Here is a 7500-nt window from a genome sequence, read left to right as displayed (position 1 = left end):
CAACCCGACTCGAAGGAGAGGTCCCGCCGACGCTCGCACCGGCCGCTACGGGCCTGGCACCCTCTACGGGCCGTGGCCTCATTCAAGTTGGACTTGGGCTCGGCGCGAGGCGTCGGGGTAGTGGACCCTCCCAAACACCACATGCCACGACAGGCGGCAGCCTGCGGGGTTCGGTGCTGGACTCTTCCCTGTTCGCTCGCCGCTACTGGGGGAATCCTTGTTAGTTTCTTTTCCTCCGCTTAGTAATATGCTTAAATTCAGCGGGTAGTCTCGCCTGCTCTGAGGTCGTTGTACGAGGTGTCGCACGCCACACCGCCAGCCGGCTGTGCACGCTACCGAGTAAGTACCGGTATGCGAACCGCCAGGCGACGGGCGCGCATCGCACATTTCAGGAGGCGCGGCCGGCCCCACAGGCGGCCGCGACGCTCCCAGGTCTGCGAAGCGGGGCAAACGCCGCGCGCTTCAGTATACGTAGCCGACCCTCAGCCAGACGTGGCCCGGGAACGGAATCCATGGACCGCAATGTGCGTTCGAAACGTCGATGTTCATGTGTCCTGCAGTTCACATGTCGACGCGCAATTTGCTGCGTTCTTCATCGACCCACGAGCCGAGTGATCCACCGTCCTGGGTGATCTTTTCTTAGTTTCCACTGTCTCTTTCAAGACAGTTGCATAGGCGGGACGTAGGCGTGTGGCGGCCCCTGTTCAAGCGTTCTGTGTCCAACGGCCTCACGGCCGATGGGCGTCGTACGGCTCCACACCGGAGCGGACAGGCAGTCGGGCGAAAGTCATTCAAAACCGGCGCCAGGCGCCAGGTGCCGCAGGCCAGCCGCTCCAGCGCTTCAGCGCTCGTACCACACAACATTGGCGTTAGTTTTGAGAAGCACGCGTGGTTCCGCACGCGGCGCACGGCTACTGCGAGCCGTACAGGTAGCGTGTTGCGCGACACGACACGCACACCGAAAGACATGCAGTCTAGTCGGTAATGATCCTTCCGCAGGTTCACCTACGGAAACCTTGTTACGACTTTTACTTCCTCTAAATGATCAAGTTTGGTCATCTTTCCGGTAGCATCGGCAACGACAGAGTCAATGCCGCGTACCAGTCCGAAGACCTCACTAAATCATTCAATCGGTAGTAGCGACGGGCGGTGTGTACAAAGGGCAGGGACGTAATCAACGCGAGCTTATGACTCGCGCTTACTGGGAATTCCTCGTTCATGGGGAACAATTGCAAGCCCCAATCCCTAGCACGAAGGAGGTTCAGCGGGTTACCCCGACCTTTCGGCCTAGGAAGACACGCTGATTCCTTCAGTGTAGCGCGCGTGCGGCCCAGAACATCTAAGGGCATCACAGACCTGTTATTGCTCAATCTCGTGCGGCTAGAAGCCGCCTGTCCCTCTAAGAAGAAAAGTAATCGCTGACAGCACGAAGGATGTCACGCGACTAGTTAGCAGGCTAGAGTCTCGTTCGTTATCGGAATTAACCAGACAAATCGCTCCACCAACTAAGAACGGCCATGCACCACCACCCACCGAATCAAGAAAGAGCTATCAATCTGTCAATCCTTCCGGTGTCCGGGCCTGGTGAGGTTTCCCGTGTTGAGTCAAATTAAGCCGCAGGCTCCACTCCTGGTGGTGCCCTTCCGTCAATTCCTTTAAGTTTCAGCTTTGCAACCATACTTCCCCCGGAACCCAAAAGCTTTGGTTTCCCGGAGGCTGCCCGCCGAGTCATCGGAGGAACTGCGGCGGATCGCTGGCTGGCATCGTTTATGGTTAGAACTAGGGCGGTATCTGATCGCCTTCGAACCTCTAACTTTCGTTCTTGATTAATGAAAACATACTTGGCAAATGCTTTCGCTTCTGTTCGTCTTGCGACGATCCAAGAATTTCACCTCTAACGTCGCAATACGAATGCCCCCGCCTGTCCCTATTAATCATTACCTCGGGTTCCGAAAACCAACAAAATAGAACCGAGGTCCTATTCCATTATTCCATGCACACAGTATTCAGGCGGGCTTGCCTGCTTTAAGCACTCTAATTTGTTCAAAGTAAACGTGCCGGCCCACCGAGACACTCACTCAAGAGCACCCTGGTAGGATTGCAACGGGGTCCGCCTCGGGACGCACGAGCACGCACGAGGCGCGTCGCACGCCTTCAGCTCGCCCCACCGGCAGGACGTCCCACGATACATGCCAGTTAAACACCGACGGGCGGTGAACCAACAGCGTGGGACACAAATCCAACTACGAGCTTTTTAACCGCAACAACTTTAATATACGCTATTGGAGCTGGAATTACCGCGGCTGCTGGCACCAGACTTGCCCTCCAATAGATACTCGTTAAAGGATTTAAAGTGTACTCATTCCGATTACGGGGCCTCGGATGAGTCCCGTATCGTTATTTTTCGTCACTACCTCCCCGTGCCGGGAGTGGGTAATTTGCGCGCCTGCTGCCTTCCTTGGATGTGGTAGCCGTTTCTCAGGCTCCCTCTCCGGAATCGAACCCTGATTCCCCGTTACCCGTTACAACCATGGTAGGCGCAGAACCTACCATCGACAGTTGATAAGGCAGACATTTGAAAGATGCGTCGCCGGTACGAGGACCGTGCGATCAGCCCAAAGTTATTCAGAGTCACCAAGGCAAACGGACCGGACGAGCCGACCGATTGGTTTTGATCTAATAAAAGCGTCCCTTCCATCTCTGGTCGGGACTCTGTTTGCATGTATTAGCTCTAGAATTACCACAGTTATCCAAGTAACGTGGGTACGATCTAAGGAACCATAACTGATTTAATGAGCCATTCGCGGTTTCACCTTAATGCGGCTTGTACTGAGACATGCATGGCTTAATCTTTGAGACAAGCATATGACTACTGGCAGGATCAACCAGGGAGCTGCGTCAACTAGAGCTGAGCAGCCGGCCGCCCGGGAGTGTGTCCCGGGGGCCCGCGCGAACACGCAAGCGTCCGCTCAATTATTCTGCAAACAGGAGGAGGCTGAGCTCCCCTGCACCATACACCTCGAAACCCTCTCAGGTCCCGGCGGCGCGCAGCGCCGTCCTAAGTACTTGGTCGGGTTCGAGAGAGGCGCAATCGCCCGGAGTTTGGCGAGTAGACGCTTTAGGTGCGACCACCCGTGCTCCCAACTGAGCTTGCCGCTGCCGACAGAGGCCCGGGAGCGTGCTGTCGTGGCATTGCCGGCGGGAGACAACACGCGCCACCTACGGTGACCGGCAGCTCCAACGCCAGCGCCACAGAAGGACAAAAGCCCCACTTGGGTGCCGAAGCGAACTCTCCCAGCACAGCGCACGCGCCAACACGTCCGCACAGCTGCGATACAAACCACCTGCGAGAACCGCAGAGGCGACCGAGCAGCAGACGGCGTCGCGGCGCCGAGCGCCGGGCGGCGGCGCATCCTCAGCGCACACAGTCCTCAATCGGACCAGCACACTGCAGATGTCCACCGCGCTTCGCACCGGGCCCGCGAGGACCTACTTTGGCCGCACGGCGCCGCGTGCAGGGTGCGCCGGCGCGCAGCTGCGCCGCCTGCCGCCTCCGTCGGCCGGCGCGCCTGCCACTGGCCGCCCCCACCAGCCGGCTGTAGCGCGTGCGCCCACGCACCGCACGGCCAACACGCCGGGAGGCCCCCCCTCACCGGCCGGGGACGGTCCCACCCAGCCACCGCCGCGTATCGCTTCACACCCACATGCCATTCACGTTCGTGGGCATGGTGGGTATCGCTGCAACAACCGGTTGGTAGCTCAACCGATCGTCGCCATCACTGATTCACCCCTAGCGAGAACAACCGCACCACAACGGTTTACCAGTTGTTCATTTGCGTAACGTCACCAGCAAACGTAGGCGTCCATCGCCATTTGCAAATTCAACGATTGTTGCATGCCTGTGTCAGGTGTCACGACACACTGTCTGCCCACATACACGCAACAACATGTCCACGCTTAGCGAACACGTGGAAGGTGGCCCCCGTACGTATGCGATGTCCATTGCGCGAACGACTGTCAACCGGCCTCTGTCGCATGTCGCAGATGTGGAACGCAGTGCACCGTGCTATCACGGTGTGTGAGAAGAGACGACTACGTCTGACAACACGCGCCACTACATCAACAGACGGCTCATGCTGATCGCCATCCAGGGCATACCACACTGCAATCCAGCTCTTATAGGGAGACGACACGTAGCTGAGTGCACAACATTTGGACCGCATGGTTCGCCGTTGTTGGCGCAGTCGTTGTACGGTCACATGTACCACGATGTATCATTCAGTACATGAGGACCAATGTGCAGTACAGTGTGTGATTTGGACGTACAACATCAGCGGACAGTTGACACAGGCCGTACCACAGCGTAGGCTAAGTGCTTCGCCATGCGAATGCCAATGAACAACTGCAAATGCCAATGAACAACTGCAAAGGGCATTGAGCATGTACGTCCTGCTGCCATCCACATTACAGTGTATAGCTGCAAGGTGTTTAACATGAAGCGATACACTGGGGACCGGGCAGTGCGAGTAGCAAACTATATTGCGGGGGTTGCAGTTAGGCAACACTACACTAATTTAACGCGTCGTATGACAATTACAGAGCAGGTTAAGGCCCAACGTGTGTTGGGTTAAGGCCCAACGTGTGTTGGGTTAAGGCCCAACGTGTGTTGGGTTAAGGCCCAACGTGTGTTGGGTTACGGCCCAACGTGTGTTGGGTTAAGGCCCAACGTGTGTTGGGTTAAGGCCCAACGTGTGTTGGGTTACGTTAAGGGGCAATGTGGGTTACGTTAAGGGGCAATGTGGGTTACGTTAAGGGGCAATGTGGGTTACGTTACGGCGCAATATAGGTTACGTTACGGCGCAATATAGGTTACGTTAAGGGGCAATGTGGGTTACGTTACGGCGCAATATAGGTTACGTTACGGCGCAATATAGGTTACGTTAAGGCGCAATATCGGTTACGTTAAGGCGCAATACAGGTTACGTTAAGGCGCAATACAGGTTACGTTAAGGCGCAATACAGGTTACGTTAAGGCGCAATACAGGTTACGTTAAGGCGCAATACAGGTTACGTTAAGGCGCAATACAGGTTACGTTAAGGCGCAATACAGGTTACGTTAAGGCGCAATACAGGTTACGTTAAGGCGCAATGCAGGTTACGTTAAGGCGCAATGCAGGTTACGTTAAGGCGCAATACAGGTTACGTTAAGGCGCAATGCAGGTTACGTTAAGGCGCAATGCAGGTTACGTTAAGGCGCAATACAGGTTACGTTAAGGCGCAATACAGGTTACGTTAAGGCGCAATACAGGTTACGTTAAGGCGCAATACAGGTTACGTTAAGGCGCAATACAGGTTACGTTAAGGCGCAATACAGGTTACGTTAAGGCGCAATACAGGTTACGTTAAGGCGCAATACAGGTTACGTTAAGGCGCAATACAGGTTACGTTAAGGCGCAATACAGGTTACGTTAAGGCGCAATACAGGTTACGTTAAGGCGCAATACAGGTTACGTTAAGGCGCAATACAGGTTACGTTAAGGCGCAATACAGGTTACGTTAAGGCGCAATACAGGTTACGTTAAGGCGCAATACAGGTTACGTTAAGGCGCAATACAGGTTACGTTAAGGCGCAATACAGGTTACGTTAAGGCGCAATACAGGTTACGTTAAGGCGCAATACAGGTTACGTTAAGGCGCAATACAGGTTACGTTAAGGCGCAATACAGGTTACGTTAAGGCGCAATACAGGTTACGTTAAGGCGCAATACAGGTTACGTTAAGGCGCAATACAGGTTACGTTAAGGCGCAATACAGGTTAGGTTAAGGCGCAATACAGGTTAGGTTAAGGTACGACATAGGTTAGGTTAAGGTACGACATAGGTTAGGTTAAGGTACGACATAGGTTAGGTTAAGGTACGACATAGGTTAGGTTAAGGTACGACATAGGTTAGGTTAAGGTACGACATAGGTTAGGTTAAGGTACGACATAGGTTAGGTTAAGGTACGACATAGGTTAGGTTAAGGTACGACATAGGTTAGGTTAAGGTACGACATAGGTTAGGTTAAGGTACGACATAGGTTAGGTTAAGGTACGACATAGGTTAGGTTAAGGTACGACATAGGTTAGGTTAAGGTACGACATAGGTTAGGTTAAGGTACGACATAGGTTAGGTTAAGGTACGACATAGGTTAGGTTAAGGTACGACATAGGTTAGGTTAAGGTACGACATAGGTTAGGTTAAGGTACGACATAGGTTAGGTTAAGGTACGACATAGGTTAGGTTAAGGTACGACATAGGTTAGGTTAAGGTACGACATAGGTTAGGTTAAGGTACGACATAGGTTAGGTTAAGGTACGACATAGGTTAGGTTAAGGTACGACATAGGTTAGGTTAAGGTACGACATAGGTTAGGTTAAGGTACGACATAGGTTAGGTTAAGGTACGACATAGGTTAGGTTAAGGTACGACATAGGTTAGGTTAAGGTACGACATAGGTTAGGTTAAGGTACGACATAGGTTAGGTTAAGGTACGACATAGGTTAGGTTAAGGTACGACATAGGTTAGGTTAAGGTACGACATAGGTTAGGTTAAGGTACGACATAGGTTAGGTTAAGGTACGACATAGGTTAGGTTAAGGTACGACATAGGTTAGGTTAAGGTACGACATAGGTTAGGTTAAGGTACGACATAGGGTAGGTTAAGGTACGACATAGGTTAGGTTAAGGTACGACATAGGTTAGGTTACGGTACGACATAGGTTAGGTTACGGTACGACATAGGTTAGGTTACGGTACGACATAGGTTAGGTTACGGTACGACATAGGTTAGGTTACGGTACGACATAGGTTAGGTTACGGTACGACATAGGTTAGGTTACGGTACGACATAGGTTAGGTTACGGTACGACATAGGTTAGGTTACGGTACGACATAGGTTAGGTTACGGTACGACATAGGTTAGGTTACGGTACGACATAGGTTAGGTTACGGTACGACATAGGTTAGGTTACGGTACGACATAGGTTAGGTTACGGTACGACATAGGTTAGGTTACGGTACGATATAGGTTAGGTTACGGTACGATATAGGTTAGGTTAAGGTACACATTGTTGTAAGGAAAGGTTTAATGGGGGGCGGGGCGGGGCGGCCGGTTTGTTGATTGTGATTATAGTAAGTGGATGCCTGCGGCATCATCTGATTTGCCACGTCAGGATGCACCTTTGGCTCATGACAGGCGGCGCTCTCATTCCATGCTTGTGGCAGACCTGTGTCTTTCATTCCTGCCATTGTTTGTGTGCTGTGAGAGGAGGCAGTATTGTGATGTTGGGTGCACCCCTGTGTAGGACATGTGTGGGTGTTGGTGGCTTGGCTGAGCAATGGTGGTTGTCGGGTGGGTGGGATATTCTGTTTTCTGAGTGGACCTCCCAGTCTGGTTATGACAGTGTGGATTGTCTAATGTGGCGGAGAGGATGCACTGGGTGTTGTTCCATGCTGGTGC

At 52.8% G+C, this 7500-nt stretch overlaps 2 non-coding genes across 2 annotated transcripts; both read right to left on the bottom strand.

Annotated features, from left to right (window-relative positions):
• Positions 1 to 476: 476 nt before the first annotated feature.
• Positions 477 to 631, bottom strand: LOC124570146. The gene has a single exon (XR_006971527.1). It is a non-coding gene; the product is annotated as a 5.8S ribosomal RNA (ribosomal RNA).
• A 351-nt stretch (positions 632 to 982) lies between these two features.
• On the bottom strand, positions 983 to 2892 carry LOC124570149. The gene has a single exon (XR_006971529.1). It is a non-coding gene; the product is annotated as a small subunit ribosomal RNA (ribosomal RNA).
• Positions 2893 to 7500: the final 4608 nt, after the last annotated feature.

Source organism: Schistocerca americana, unplaced genomic scaffold (genome assembly GCF_021461395.2).
Source record: "Schistocerca americana isolate TAMUIC-IGC-003095 unplaced genomic scaffold, iqSchAmer2.1 HiC_scaffold_1587, whole genome shotgun sequence".
Taxonomy (NCBI): Eukaryota; Metazoa; Arthropoda; class Insecta; order Orthoptera; family Acrididae; genus Schistocerca; species Schistocerca americana.
The sequence above is the reverse complement of the archived record's forward strand: the minus strand, read 5'-3'. Positions and strand labels throughout refer to the sequence as shown.